General features: G+C 42.1%; 1 protein-coding gene across 1 annotated transcript in view; it reads left to right on the top strand.

Moving 5' to 3' along the window:
- Positions 1–15,702, top strand: part of LOC126187395 (uncharacterized protein ZK1073.1) — a 612,194-nt gene that overhangs the window by 438,478 nt on the left and 158,014 nt on the right. The window lies entirely within an intron of this gene.

The following is a 15,702-nucleotide window of genomic DNA, read 5'->3' on the forward strand; positions in this document are numbered from 1 at the left end:
CCCCTTCCCCCTCCCCCCGTTAAGAACAGGTATGTGCGGAAGCGGGCCTGACATTCTGTCGTATTATCAAGTAGAGCGCCGTATGGCCGGAAAGCCGCTATGACGTACTCTGCAGGTACCTCGAATGGCAGTTCGAACACGCGAATAGTTCTAATACCAAATCATGAATGTTACCGCTAGCATGATGATGATGATATTTGATTTGTGGGGCGCTCAACTGCGCCTGCAGTCCGGAACCGCGGGACTGCTACGATCGCAGGTTCGAATCCTGCCTCGAGCATGGGTGTGTGTGGTGTCCTTAGGTTAGTTAGGTTTAAGTAGTTCTAAGTTCTAGGGGACTTATGACCTAAGATGTTGAGTCCCATAGTGCTCAGAGTCAACTGCGCGGTCATCAGCGCCCGTAGAAAGTCCCAATTTTTACACAGCCTAATTTTCACACAATCCATTCTAGCCACTGTCACGAATGATGATGAAATGATGAGGACAACACAAACACCCACCGCTAACGTGACGAAAACGGCGTCCGTGTTTGACCGCGTTGGAAACACGCACGCACGAAGCTTCAGCCATCATTTTAACGTAAACGGTGTTACTGAGGATCAAGAGGTGGGATCTTCGCCTCCTCACGGAGGAAATGTTACACTTTTAAGGCTTTCGGTCGAGCGTATTCCGGACAAAAGTCGAAACGTAATGTCGGTTTCCTGACCATATTCTCCATGATAGTGCGCAGGTTAAGTCGCGATGTAAACAAAAACGTCGTCACACCCTCCGCAGGCGGAAGTATGGCACGTCCTCTCCGGGCGGCCGCTAAATCCAGACTGCCTATCAACTAGACCACCTCAGCCACCTGTATGTATGAATTAATATTTTTAAATTGTTTATTTCCTCGTATTAAAATTACATTTCAAATATTATCATGATAAAGAAAAGTCTTTGATAATGAACCTTTTCAGACCTCGGGTTCCACCAAACATCTCTTTCCTGTTCTAAAACTTTGCTGCAGAATTCACATGCATTCACTATAGGCAAGAAGGTAGACTTATTAGTGGTTGAAGCTATTTTTAGTTGTCCTGACGAGTTTCATTTTGTCCTTCGTACTTATTTCTCGATATCCGATCCAGTCGTCGTGAGTTGCTCACCTTGAGACCGTTCACTGTCTCGTCTACAACCGTTAGCTTACTACTGAAGTTATCCTGTTGTCCTGTACTTGTCCAGCAAAGGACTGACGTTAAACTGAGGGGAGCAAAGCCCATGACTCAGATATTTCACCAGAGAAATACGTGCATAGAAGGCAATACACAGTAAAAATTTTAAAAATTAAAACTTGTGACATTTGCCTGATGAGTGAATAATTGTCTTTCGAACAGAACTCAGATAAACGCAGAGCTATAAAATCTTCGTGGACTTCCGCTTTCCTGCACGATGCCGCCCTGTAACCATGAAGGCGACGCAGCGGCTCACTTCAGATCGATCATCTCCCTCGACTCTGGAATTAGCGAGGGAACAAAAGCTTCATTCTAGACTGGACGGAGTAATACTCCCCCCCCCCCCCCCCCCCCAAGAAAGGCCTTTCGGCTGCAGAGTTGCCTTCGGGCAGTACGAGTCGGCCACGTTTTATGATTTCACTGTTTGAGGATTGTTTCTAGTAATACGCCTCAAACTATACCAGATAAGATTATTTCAAAGTGTGTGGCTATAGTATAAACATGCATGTAATTTCAGAGGTCCTCTCAGCCTCACTGACGCGGCCTCATTTGTTTTCTTCCCAGGATTTTTCCGAGTTCTAGTTGTGAAAGGAATGTAAGGGGTGCCACAAAGAAAACACATTTTTTAAAAAGTGGATAGTACTAGAGAAGTGGCAAGTTCACTGGGGTGGTTCTCACCACCTGTGAGTAGTTGAGAATACGCAATACCAGTAATTTACTATCCCTTGATTCTTTACAAAATGCACTCTCGTGCATAAATCTGTTTCAAAACAACCATTTTCAGCTAAAGCTAGTTTTTCACGAATCTCAGTTTTTATGACGTCGTATCCCCTGAACGATACGCCGCACCATGATATAATTTTGCATGTACATTCAGTGGTACCTATGAATACTGTCGACAAAATGTGTTGCGAATAGAGTTAGTCACTGCATGAATAGCAAAAATTTAGGAAACGGTAAACTTTTTTCCTTTCATTATTTTATTAGGTCTGGCAGGGAGCAAAAGTTTTGTGGAGGTTTGAAATTACGTGTAAAGTTGGTTGATAGCTGCTAAGTGCACTCATTCTCAAACACTGTAGGTTCAAAATGGTTCAAATGGCTCTGAGCACTATGGAACTTAACATCTGTGGTCATCAGTCCCCTAGAACTTAGAACTACTTAAACCTAACTAACCTAAGGACATCACACACATCCATGCCCGAGGCAGGATTCGAACCTACGACAGTAGCGGTCACGCGGTTCCAGACTGAAGCGACTAGAACCGCACGGCCACATCGGCCAGCAAACACTGCAGGAATATACTGTGGGTATTTACGTGCCGTGAGTTACAAGATATACATGATGTCCCAGGAGGTATCATCAGTGTTCAGGGATATGACAGGAACGATCATTCCAAGCAAAAAAGGCGAGTAAACATGGACTCTAAAATCCATACCTTACGCGCTGTGAACACTTGTTCATCCTCGCTACTGTGAAACAAATCTCTTCTACTAAAAGCTCTTTGCGTTCCATATTTTGAGAGGTGGTAGTGTACACAAAAACAAGAAAAAATGGACATTAAGCATGTGCTGTAAAGTGCGTACCTTAAGAGCTAAGAGCATTTGTTCATCCTCGTAACTGAGAAACATATCTCTTCTACTGAAAAAAAACTGCTAATAACTCTTAAGCCACTCATTTTAGAGCCCATGTTTACTAAAGAATTTTGGTTCATACTTCCTCACCTCAAAACGTGGAGCTTGCGTAGAAGAAATTTGTTTCTCAGTGTCGAAGATATCGACCATTCCTCCTGAGTAACCCTTTTTAGATAGTTTCTAACTGTAATACTTGTTTTACTGCGTTAAACGTAACATTAAATCTGTTAATGCGTAGATTAAATTTTTTGATTCGGTCAATAATGATGTAAAATTTTGAAAATCAAATATTTGGTGGCCCTGGAAGCCTTTAGCTAGGCAACCTGCAACTATAAATGGGTAATCATGCAGCAGATTACTGATTTAGTAATGTAGCTGACACTAACGGTGGTGGGCACCACGAGACATTCGCCTTTTTATTTTGAAACATTTTTCTGGAAATAAACCATTCCCTTGCCACTATATCCATACATATTATAAAAAAAATGTGTGTGTGTGTGTGTGTGTGTGTGTGTGTGTGTGTGTGTGTGTGTTCTACTACTACTCCCAAACCACTGGATCGATTTCAACCAAACTTGATACACATATGCCTGATGGTCAGATAACAGTCGCTGTCAGTGTAAGAGCCACCTACCTATTATAATTCCGGAGGTATAACTTTATAAATACTGAGATGCGTGGAAAATTGCTGCATGATGCATGACGTTTAAAATTATAATTTCTTAGGTTCTAAGTCTATTCGCAGCATATTCGTAGACTGTTTCCACATAATGACGCTGAATGTACCTGCACAACTACATTATTATACAACACATAGTTCAAGAGATAATAATAATAATTATTATTATTATAATTTTATTGTCTTTGAGCCATTACAGCAATAGACAAAGTCACACACATAATACAATAAAGTACATGCTATAAAATAACAGAATTGTTATTAACATTGCAGTTTAATATCACAGGCCATGAAATCCTTTATATTGTAGAATGGGTTTACCACTGACCAGTGATAAAGTGTTTGATTGTATTGTTGCTCTGGTAAATTTTGTATAGCTTGTGGAAGTTTGTTAAATAATTTGTGGCTCATAAGTTCATAACTGTTAACTGATTTTGACAGTCTGTGGTAGAGCGTATAGATACAGCTGTTTGTCCTAGTGTTGTAACAATGTATATTTGCCCTGCGTTTTACTTAGGTAAGTTCTTTTTTCCGTAGATTGAAACATAATAAATATATAGGTTTATTACTGTCATGATTTTTTGTTGAGTAAACAGAGGTTTACAATGAGCCTTGTATGGTGAGCCTGTAATTATCCTAATAGCTTTCTTTTGCAGCAATAGTATATCATGCACACAAGTGGAGGAGTTTCCCCATATGGAGTTTCCCCATATGACGTCATAAACGCAGACATTAAAATGGCTCTGAGCACTATGGGACTTAACAGCTGTGGTTATCAGTCCCCTAGAACTTAGAACTACTTAAACCTAACTAACCTAAGGACATCACACACATCCATGCCCGAGGCAGGATTCGAGCCTGCGACCGTAGCAGTCGCACGCTTCCGGACTGCGCGCCTAGAACCGCGAGACCACCGCGGCCGACGTGCATTTAAGCGGCGCTATGAGTTCGTCAGCGGGTCAGTCTGTCGTCCCCAGCTTGCTAGTCTGTCTGTCGTCCTCATTTGTTAGGCAGTAAGAGAACTCAACGAGTGGTCGCCCGGTCGGGGCGTATTCCCTGCATCAGAGTCTGCGCGTTAGGCCGCCAGTCTGCTCGAGTTGCTTAGGCAATGGTCATTGGCGGTTGGATCGATCGGTTGATCGGTCGCGCACTGAGACACAAGATGACTTGTCCGTCTTGAGCGCCGGCGCATGTGAGGTCGCCACGTGAGTCCAGTGGGCCGCGCCGTATAGCGAGGGGTAGTGACTTCGCGGTCGACACGAGAGCAGCAGGAGTCAACCCACGACATCGGTCTGGCCGGTGCGAGTTGCGACGCCGTGAGACGGGAGATCGGCGCTCCTTCCTGCGTCCGTTGAAGCGGCTTGCAGCAGACGGTTCGGGAGCGCGCTTTGGGGGTGTTGCGCCAGGTCTTCTCGAGAAATCGCAGTTTATTAGAAGTTAAGTGATTCGAGATATGTTGTTTGATTTACTTTTGTTGAATTCTACTTGTTTTCTTGGTGAGGTCACCAGCCGTTGTGCTTTGGGGTCGTCCCATCATTCTTCTCCGTTTGCCCACCCGTGGGAAGGTGGTCGTTTATAAACTGGGTGGTCCGGTTTTTTTTCTTGTGGAGTAGGGGCGGATTAAGGCAACCTGCAGTTCGGGTTGTTCGGTAATCTCCCTATCAATCTGCCGTACGTTAGTAGCTGCCTCGGTCATGTTGCTCGGATTTGGTGTGTTAACGAATTTATTGCTCGGAGTGTAACGGCCTAATACCTGAAATATGTTTTGATCTTTGGAAACTTTGATATTATTGCCTATGATCTTGAGAGGCGGTATCTGTGTACTGTAGAGCATGTTAACTATTGTTTGGTCAACCTTGTAGAATTTTATATAAGATTGCATTTCATGGGCTTTTATTTAAATGATCATTTTAGTATATAAAGTTGCCACCCTTTCACCGTAAGACTTTTGTTGTAGAAGTTAAAATCAAGTTGCACCTTTGGTGGCAAGGTTAATATTTTAATTGTTAGTGTTTTGTACCATTTCCATCCCTCCTATGGGGAGGGGGTGCATAGTTTGGGTGCTTGTGTAAATTGTTAAAACTCTTAGTTTAAAGTTATCTGGTGTGTTGCAGATTTGCACCAGTGTAGTCTTTCAGAGGCTGTTGTGAGCGGTCGTAACAATGGCCGTGTCAAAAGCGAGCGGCAAGGTTCTCTGCCCAGAAGCTCATACAGTCAAAACTTGTTTCTTTCTCCCTCTGAATAAATTGTAACTTTGATATTTAGAGAGTGCTTTCTGATTATAATCTTAGGCAGTATTAAAGTGAATAAAATTCCCATTTGTTAAAAGGAATTTGGTTTTGATTTCATCAGTTACTCCCTGGCAACTACTTCCATGCTTACATTGTGTGATTAACTGTGTTAATGTTCTTGATGAATCGCTAGTAAATAAAATAAATTCTTAAGAATATTCTTTGAAAATAAGTCACGGTTCAATAATAGCAAAATTAACAGACTAATGTGACTAGTGATGTTACAACCGGTGTAAAACTACTTCATTAGAAATACGCACGATACTCACTAAAGTGCTACACAATCTCTGAAGAGAAACCGTGAACCTGAATGAAAATAAGTTGATTATGAACGCATCGAGCCTTGTTTGTAAACAGGCAGCAGCGGTCGACATTCCCGGGCAACAGCCAACCAGACACATCCGGCTGCAATTCTTCGCTCGCAGACGCTTGCCGTGGCGGCCTGTAGCAACACAAAAGTGTCAGCTGCTGACAGCCAGCTGGCGTGAGCTTTCCTGTCATCAGTAGACGAGTTACGCGCATCTGCAACTGAAGCCTCACACTCACAAACATGGTTTATTCAGATGTTCGCTGCTATGTTCTTGTTGGCTTTTGCCGCGGATGGATCGTAAAATTGCCAGTACAACATATTACATGCAATTATACGAAGAAAACAACTGTCTGTTCATTCACACGACTCTTGTCTCGATAGTTCATAAGCGAAGTACTGGTGCTAAACTGTTCGCATTGATCCTGTGCCCATAGTCATGTTGTACAAATGGAGAAGATGTCCTAATTATTAACGACGCCTTTGGCACAATTGTTTTATTAATCTCCATTGCGTGATGTAATTTTAGATTTATTACTTCTGATGAAGGTATATTTATATATACCGAAACCTTGGTCAAGAATTTTAATAAATTTTTATCCTGCAACTGTTGTTCCTTTATCGTCATCCTTTATCGTGAACTTAACAAACACAAAACTTCTAGGAACCATTTCTGATTGTCAGCTGAAGTGGTGTCAACACGCAGATACTTGCAAATAGAATATTGTCAGCATGTTACGCCCTTAAGACTCTGTGTTCAGTCTGTAACAGGCATTGGCTTTCGGTTACATACTGTTTCTGCATACAGTTAGACATTAGCTCTGTATTTATTTTCTGAGTAACACAAGCACAAAATATGAACACAGTTTTCAAATTAAATAAAATTGCCGTAGGAACCATAAACAAAGATAGTAATTGGGGTCATTGGAAGAACCTGTTCTCAACATTTCGGATTTTGAATACAGCATGTGAGTACATTTACCAGTCAGTTAGGCACATTTTAAAAGAAATTATTGGCAATTATTGAACCAACAGCTCAGTCCAGATAATGGAAAAAGACTGGACTTTTCAATGAAATAATTAATGGAAGACTCACAGCAGCACTTTCTCCAAAGAATAAAATTTAGACAATAAATTACCAAAGGAGATTATAGAGATAAGTAAAACTAAATTAAAAGGCAGTTAAAAGCTATGTGTTAAGTAACATATTTCAGTGAAGAATTACGTAGATGATACAAAGGAGGGATATGGTGAAAATGTAACACGGGTGGATACGAATAAAACACCTCTGTAAATTCCCAACACACCTTGCACCATAGTCTCTCTCTGCAAAATCTTTCTAACATTCAGCGTGGTGTCTGTTTGTTCTATATCGTGTCTCCCTACCACTTTCGCGCAACGACGCTCTGAGCGTGTTTTTTAGGGAACTGACTAGTTTGAACCTGGGACCTGTTGCTGGTAAGGAGACGTCAGACCACACATGACATGTAGAGTTCAGTGAGACTAGCGATGATATAACCAAATACTTAATGATTTCAGCGTCAGCTCCACTGCACTCTCTGTAAAAGAATCTTAATAATAACTAAATTTAGTGGAAGGGGTTCAAGGCTTTCCTATTTTTAGTTAGCTGGTAAAATAACGTCGAAAAAGCAGTTAAGTTTAGCATTGGAAATTTTATTCTAGTCACATAACATTGTTTATAAATTGCACTATTGATAAAGAGAAATGTTTTAATACAGGATGATAAAAACCAACTGCGTTCAACAAAAATGTGAACGAATATTCCCTGAGTTTGTTTCCAAGTTCTACAATGGATCGAAGGATGACCTATGCCATATCACATCTATAATCTAGGTTTAAATTAAGTTTCACAAGATAGAAAACTATCAAAATGGTCTACAGTGACCCTCAATTATCTTTAATTACTTATCTAACTTGTCGTAAATTACAGTGGCTGATGTGGCTTCTCAATAACTATATAACAGAAAAATCATCGCGTTTCAGATTTTTACTTCAAGTGGCAAATGTGAACACCATGAGCTTTAATTGACGATCGACACTAGTATTACGCAAAAAGGGGGTGTAACAGATGAGACTTCTGCAGTTCTGAGTGAAGCTTTTTATGCGCTGTTATGCGGCATCGCGTGCGTTCATTACCTTGTCGGTGATCGTCAGGGGGCGGCGGGTAGCACAGCTCCGCTCACCTCGTCTCGGAAGCAACTTTCCCTTAACTTCTCCTTACTAGAATTTACCGAAATTGGTTTAAAAAACTATCTGGCTGTGTTTTCATCTGACCAATCAGGGTCTCAATGTTAACCTTAAGTTCCGCCTACAAAAATTCTGTCTATCCAATGGGAAACGTTATACTTTTCGTGGTGGGGCAATGTTTTTAATGTTTGCAACGTAACAGAGACGCGAAAAAGTCTCACGCTAAAACTTGCAGCTGGTGTGGTCCTTTTAGTGTTATCGTAAGATCTATACTGTTCTTCTGGAGGGCTCTATCTTTTAACATGGGCTGGGGGGTGGTCCTAGCTGGCCATGTGGGTGTCTGTCTCTTATCGTAGGGCCTTCAGCTTAACACGGTTCTGCTCTCGGCTTCTGTTCTCGTTTCTCCCCTCCGTACTGCGTCTGTCTCACGGTGGGAAGGTATGACATGCGTTTAGGCATTCTTGTGTTAGTCTGTGGTATTCCATTTGCTCACTCGTTACTCATATTACTTTGGTTAATTTAATGTCACGATTTATTCGGAGCTATGTGACATACTACTGGATTTGCGTATCATGTCAGGGTTTTCATGGAAGGTGTTGGATTTGCCTGACACCTTTCACCTTACAGTAGAGTTCTGCTATGGATAACAATGACATCTTATACGCATTCTGAGCTCTAAACGTCACTCGTTATGGAGGAATGCTGATTCAGTTTTTCAGACTGTTCGATACAGTTCCCCACAGTCGTTTATTGAACAAAGTAAGAGCATATGGACTATCAGACCAATTGTGTGATTCGATTGAGGAGTTCCTAGATAACAGGACGCAGCATGTTATTCTCAATGGAGAGAAGTCTTCCGAAGTAAGAGTAATTTCAGGTGTGCCGCAGGGGAGTGTCATAGGACCGTTGCTATTCACAATATACATAAATGACCTGGTGGATGACATCGGAAGTTCACTGAGGCTTTTTGCAGATGATGCTGTGGTGTATCGAGAGGTTGTAACAATGGAAAATTGTACTGAAATGCAGGAGGATCTGCAGCGAATTGACGCATGGTGCAGGGAATGGCAACTGAATCTCAATGTAGACAAGTGTAATGTGCTGCGGATACACAGAAAGATAGATCCTTTATCATTTAGCTACAAAATAGCAGGTCAGCAACTGGAAGCAGTTAATACCATAAATTATCTGGGAGTACGCATTAGGAGTGATTTAAAATGGAATGATCATATAATGTTGATTGTCGGTAAAGCAGATGCCAGACTGAGATTCATTGGAAGAATCCTAAGGAAATGCAATCCGAAAACAAAGGAAGTAGGTTACAGTACGCTTGTTCGCCCACTGCTTGAATACTGCTCAGCAGTGTGGGATCCGTACCAGATAGGGTTGATAAAAGACATAGAGAAGATCCAACGGAGAGCAGCGCGCTTCGTTACAGGATCATTTAGTAATCGCGAAAGCGTTACGGAGATGATAGATAAACTCCAGTGGAAGACTCTGCAGGAGAGACGCTCAGTAGCTCGGTACGGGCTTTTGTCAAAGTTTCGAGAACATACCTTCACCGAAGAGTCAAGCAGTATATTGCTCCCTCCTACGTATATCTCGCGAAGAGACCATGAGGATAAAATCAGAGAGATTAGAGCCCACACAGAGGCATACCGACAATCCTTCTTTCCACGAACAATACGAGACTGGAATAGAAGGGAGAACCGATAGAGGTACTGAAGGTACCCTCCGCCACACACCGTCAGGTGGCTTGCGGAGTATGGATGTAGATGTAGATGTAGATGTAGAAAAGCGAAGTTATGGCACAAAAAAGCTAAGCATGATATTCATGGTCCTGACGTCAAATGATAGTAGCACCAGTCTTTTTTAATTTTTAAGTTATTTTACATTAAGAAATAACTTGTTTGGAAGAATTTGTAGCCGGCCAGAGTGGCCGAGCGGTTCTAGGCGCTACTGTCTGGAACCGCGCGACCGCTGCGGTCGCAGGTTCGAATCCTGCCTCGGGCATGGATATGTGTGGTGTCCTTAGGTTAGTTAGGTTTAAGTAGTTCTAAGTTCTAGGGGACTGATGACCTCAGAAATTAAGTCCCACAGTGCTCAGAGCCATTTGAACCATTTTGAAGAATTTGGAAACAAGGTAGTATTGTACTCTAGAGATAAATGCGTTGGTAGGTTGCGCAGTTTTTAACAGACTGTCCTTGTGTTACGGAGGCTCTAATCTCCATCCGACCATCCTGATTTAGGTTTTTCTTAAGGCGAATTCTTGGATGGTTCCTGCTATAAGGCCACGTCGACAACGTTCCTCACCCTTTTCAGACCATAACCGTAAGTGTTTACATGCCTATATGTGTGAATTCTGTTTTTTATCCTTAAATTGTAATAAAGTTATCTCCAACATCCTTGCAAGTATGATCCACAAATGAGTAAAATTATTACTGTTACTACTACAACTACTACTGCTATTACTACTACTACTACTACTACTACTACTACTACTACTAGTATTGCTATTATCAACGTTGGACGTCTACAGGATAAAGCAGAAAGACTTGGACAGTATTCCCACCTGAAGTACTATATGGGACCTCTTTAAACGCGGATGATTGCAAATTAGGCGATGGTGAGGGAATTAGATAAGGCAATGAGACACTACAACTAGATGATGACTGTCATTAACCCTTTGAGTACCAGTGCTTTCTTCCTAAAACCACTGTTTTATAATTGTTTTGAAGTATCATAGCTTCCAGTATGCAACCACTGATGTTGCTGCAAGACGGAGACATCTGATGGTACATTGATATAGTTCTGGGAATTTAGTGCATTGTAGCAGTTACTTAAAGCGTCTAAAGCAAGAATCAGCGCGGAAATTACGCTATGTGACCGTAGGAGAAAGTGACATGCGGATTTTTATAATGATCATACTGAGGAGACCAATGAAAGTGAAAGTAAGTAAACCTGGAGCTGTTGTAAATTAGAGTTTGCACTACAGCTGAGTGGTAGTATATAGTTTCGATATAAAATTTATTAAATTTTAGGTCCACTTTAGCTTGTTATGTAAAACTGAATTTTGTTTTAGGTATTACTGGTTCATGTCAGTTTGGAGATGTGGGACTGTATCGAGAAAAAAATGTGGATTTGTTTTCAAATATATACATGAAATGAAGGGTGGTTACAAACTGTATGTCCTAGAGGCTCTGAGCTCTGAGCACTATGGGACTTAACATCTATGGTCATCAGTCCCCTAGAACTTATAACTACTTAAACCTAACTAACCTAAGGACAGCACACAACACCCAGCCATCACGAGGCAGAGAAAATCCCTGACCCCGCCGGGAATCGAACCCGGGAGCCCGGGCGTGGTATGTCCTAGAGGAGCGAAAGTTAAACCATCTTCTTAAAATAATGGACTGCTTTCTTTTTGCCAATTTCATCTGTATTCATTGCTTACTATGATAATAAAGGTTACATTAGTAAAAATTTCAAAATTATATTTATTTTCATGTAGTCGTGAATCAAAGGGTTATGAGGCCGAAGTAGAGACTTTATGAGATTCAGACTGGCTGCAGCAAGAAGATCATTTTTGAAAAAGGGATATTTGTTAACATCAAGTATAAATGGAAATGTTATGAACTCTTCTTCTTAACGTATTTGCTTGGAGTGTAGCCTTGTATGGAAGTCAAACGTAAGCGATAAACAGGTCAGACACGAAGAGGATAGAAGCTTTTGAACCATGATGCTAAATAAGTATGCTGTGGATTATATGGGTGGATCGAGTAACTAATGAGAAAGCACTGAATCGAATTGAGGAAAGAAGAAATTTATGGCATTACTTGACTAAAAGAAGGGCTCGTTTGATAAGACACATCCCGATACACCAAGGAATAAATACATTAATGCAGAGAGGAATGGAGAGAAAAAACTATAGAGGGAGAACAAGGTCTGAATGTAGTGCGGAGATTGAAATGGATGGAGGCTGCGCTAGTTACGCAGACGTGAGGAGACTTAACACACGATACTAACGTGGAGGGCTGCATCAGACCAGTGTTTGGACTGCAGACCGCAACAACAAGCAGCGAATAGCCGGGCCAAAATGTCCAGCCGAAGGTATACCCATTTTTTAGACTGAGTAGCAGTGACGAAAATATATAGAAATCAGTGATTATAATTACAGTTACTGAAGTAAATTGTTGAATAGTTTTATCACCTTAGGATCAAATTGAGTGCTTTAAGCAGTTCAATTCTCACAAAGCGACAAAACAATTTTCCGCTGCATGAGCGGGCAAAGTGGCCACTTAGCTTTAAACTCAAAAATAAGGGATAAGGAACTGTTTTAACAGAGCACTAAATATATTTTATTGTGATACGGGTAAAATTTAAATGTGTTCCTGAAACCCTGTACAGAGCGTGAGCCTAGAGGGAACACAATTCGTACTTAGTCCACTAGTCTTCTGGCATTGAATTTGAACGTTTTCTTCGCTGTAGCTGCACCCACTATCTTCATCGTTGTCGTCAGGGAGAGTTCTTCTAGGGTTGTGGTTCCTGATTTTCGCAATTTTTTTCTACCCTTCGTCTCGTCGGATGCTTTCCGTTTTTGATATAGGAAACGCCGCTATACATAGCCTTCAAAATGTTGTCTGTAACGCAAGTGCGTTCGAAGCAAAGAGCTGTCATTGAGTTTCTTTTGGTGGAAAATCAGAACATCGCAGATATTCATAGGCGCTGGCAGAATGTCTACGGAGACCGGGCAGTGAACAAAAGCACGGAGAGCCGGTGCGCGAGGCGTCTGTCGTCATCACAACAATGTCGCGCAAAGCTTGTTGATCTCCCGCGTGCTGGCCGGTCACACACAGCTGCGAGTCCTGCAGTGTTGAAACGTGCAGACACTCTCATTTGAGGAGATCGATGGAACACAATGAAACATTTCGCCGCTCAGCTAGACGTCTGTTGGTAATGTTGATACACTCGCCCACCAATTGGGGTACTCAAAGATTTGTGCCAGCCTCGCCTAACAGAAGAGCATAAAGAGCAACGAAGAACTACCTGTGCGGAGTAGCTTGCCCGTTACGGGGCTGATCGTGCCAATTTTTTTTCGAACATTGCCAGGGGCGTGAAACATGGGTTCACCATCTCGAACCGGAAACAAAACTTCAATGCATGGAGTGGCTCCACAACATCTCTTCTCCGAAGAAAAAGTTCAGAGGCGCAGCCTCAGCAGGTGAAGTCATGGCGACGGCCTTCGAGGACTCTGGAGGGGCCCTCCCTCATGGTGCAACGATCAGCTCTGAATTGTATTGCGCTACCTTCATGAAATTGAATAAACGACTTCAGCGTGTTCATTGCCACGAAAATGAACTTCTCCATGACAACGCGAGGACCCACACAAGTCTGCGCACCCGATAGGAGCTCACAAAACTTCATTGGTCTGTTCTTTCTCACCCACCCATCAGCCCGAATCTCGCACATACTGACTTCCGTCTGTTTGGCCCAATGAAGGATGCACTCTACTGGAAACGGTGTATGAATGATGGGGAGGTTATTGATGCGGAGTGGTACTATTCGGTCATTCAGGCCTTTCCGGTAAGACTGCGTCAGGCCGTCGCATTGAACAGAGATTATGTTGAAAAATAGGGTTTTGTAGCCAAAAGAGTGGGGCATAATATGGTATATCGGAATCCTGAAGAAAACCGACCAGCTCTTTGAAGAAAAGGTGTGTTGCATTACATACTGAACGCCCCTCGTAAAATCCACAACAATCATTATAACTCTGAGGATCGGCACAGCAGACAGATTAGGTTTCTCGGATTGACAGGGCCCTCCATGGAGAGTAAGCTGAGGCATAGCCCGAGTGACGCAGGCACCTCATAGCCCCTGCGCGAATTGCCATTTTGCCTGCCATGGTCACTTTTCCCGCCTGTCCCAAAGATGTAGGTATGCAAGAGACACCTTATGTCACATGCAGTGAATACACTTTAATATGGAGCACAGAGAGGAATCGTTAGCGTTAGGATTGCACCCGGAACAAGTCCCGCCCACTCATCCCCCCGGAACAAGTCCCACCCACACCCCCGGTTTTCCCGGTCTTTTTTCGGCGCCTGGGCATCGTTTCAGTTGACCCATGTGGTTTACCGCGTTCAGCTGCACTTGAAGTGAATGTTAAATTAATATCTTGCTAGGTCTTAAATTTTGCCAGATAGTTAAAAGACACGTTACAAAAAACGTACACAATTGGCATCAGCTGTGCCAGGTACTTCCACAGCAAACATAAGAGAAAACAATTTAGCACTGAATTCTTTAAATACGAGAAATCAGTATTCAGACGAATAGCCTATGAAGAAACATACTTCTATGTGAGAAAAAGCACCCAAAGCTAAAACAGGAAAAACCTACCCTCAAAGAATAATTTGCTTGGAGGAAGAGGAACCACAGTATACTTGACACTTAAGTTTCGGAACTCAGACAGTACATGTGAAACAAGCACCAATGTTCACTATACTTCCAGAGCGCATCAAAATTACTTTGTTCTTGCTAGATCGATCCAAGCTGTTTTTGCGTGTTATTCACTGAATAGTTTTGCTGAAAAGCTTTTGGGGGTGGAAGAAGAACTAACACAGCATGAGGACGTTTTACAGCCGTCGACACTGCAGCATTAACTGCTCTGTGACAAACATACACATCATCATTATTATTGTTAAAAAATGGTTTGAATGAGCCGGCCGTGGTGGCCGAGCGGCTGTAGGCGTTAGCCGGCGCGGTAGCTCAGCGTGTTCGGTCAGAGGGTTAGCAGGCCTCTGTAAAAAAAAAAAAAAAAAAAAAAAAAAAAAAAGGAGCTGATCGATCAACAGCGAACTTCAACGGATGTCTTACGACGTCCGCCCGCAGTAGATGCAACGAACAACAGCGAACAAAATGAGATAAAAAAAAGGCGCTTAATCCGGAACCGCGCTGCTGCTACGGTCGCAGGTTCGAATCCTGCCTCGGGCATGGATGTGTGTGCTGTCCTTAGGTTAGGTTTAAGTAGTTCTAAGTCTAGGGGACTGATGACCTCATATGGTAAGTGCTCAGAGCCATTTGAATTTTTGTTTGAATGACATTTACGAAATTAATAAATCTTTTGGTTAAAAACAGACAGGACAAAGAATAACGACAGATTATTTTCCTGAGACGTTTGCAACAGCATATAGGAAACTAATCACACAGAAATAGCCACAATTCTTTGTAACCGCTTTTATAATGCGCAGGTATGGCATTGGAAGAATTTACAAGTTAAAATTAACCAACTATCGCTGCAAATACTAACGAAATATGTCACATAAGCAAATATCTTATTGCTTTCATTAGGCATTTCTACTTTACGGCATTCTTATATTCTTTAAAT

The sequence above is a fragment of the Schistocerca cancellata genome, chromosome 5, assembly GCF_023864275.1.
Source record: "Schistocerca cancellata isolate TAMUIC-IGC-003103 chromosome 5, iqSchCanc2.1, whole genome shotgun sequence".
NCBI lineage: Eukaryota > Metazoa > Arthropoda > Insecta > Orthoptera > Acrididae > Schistocerca > Schistocerca cancellata.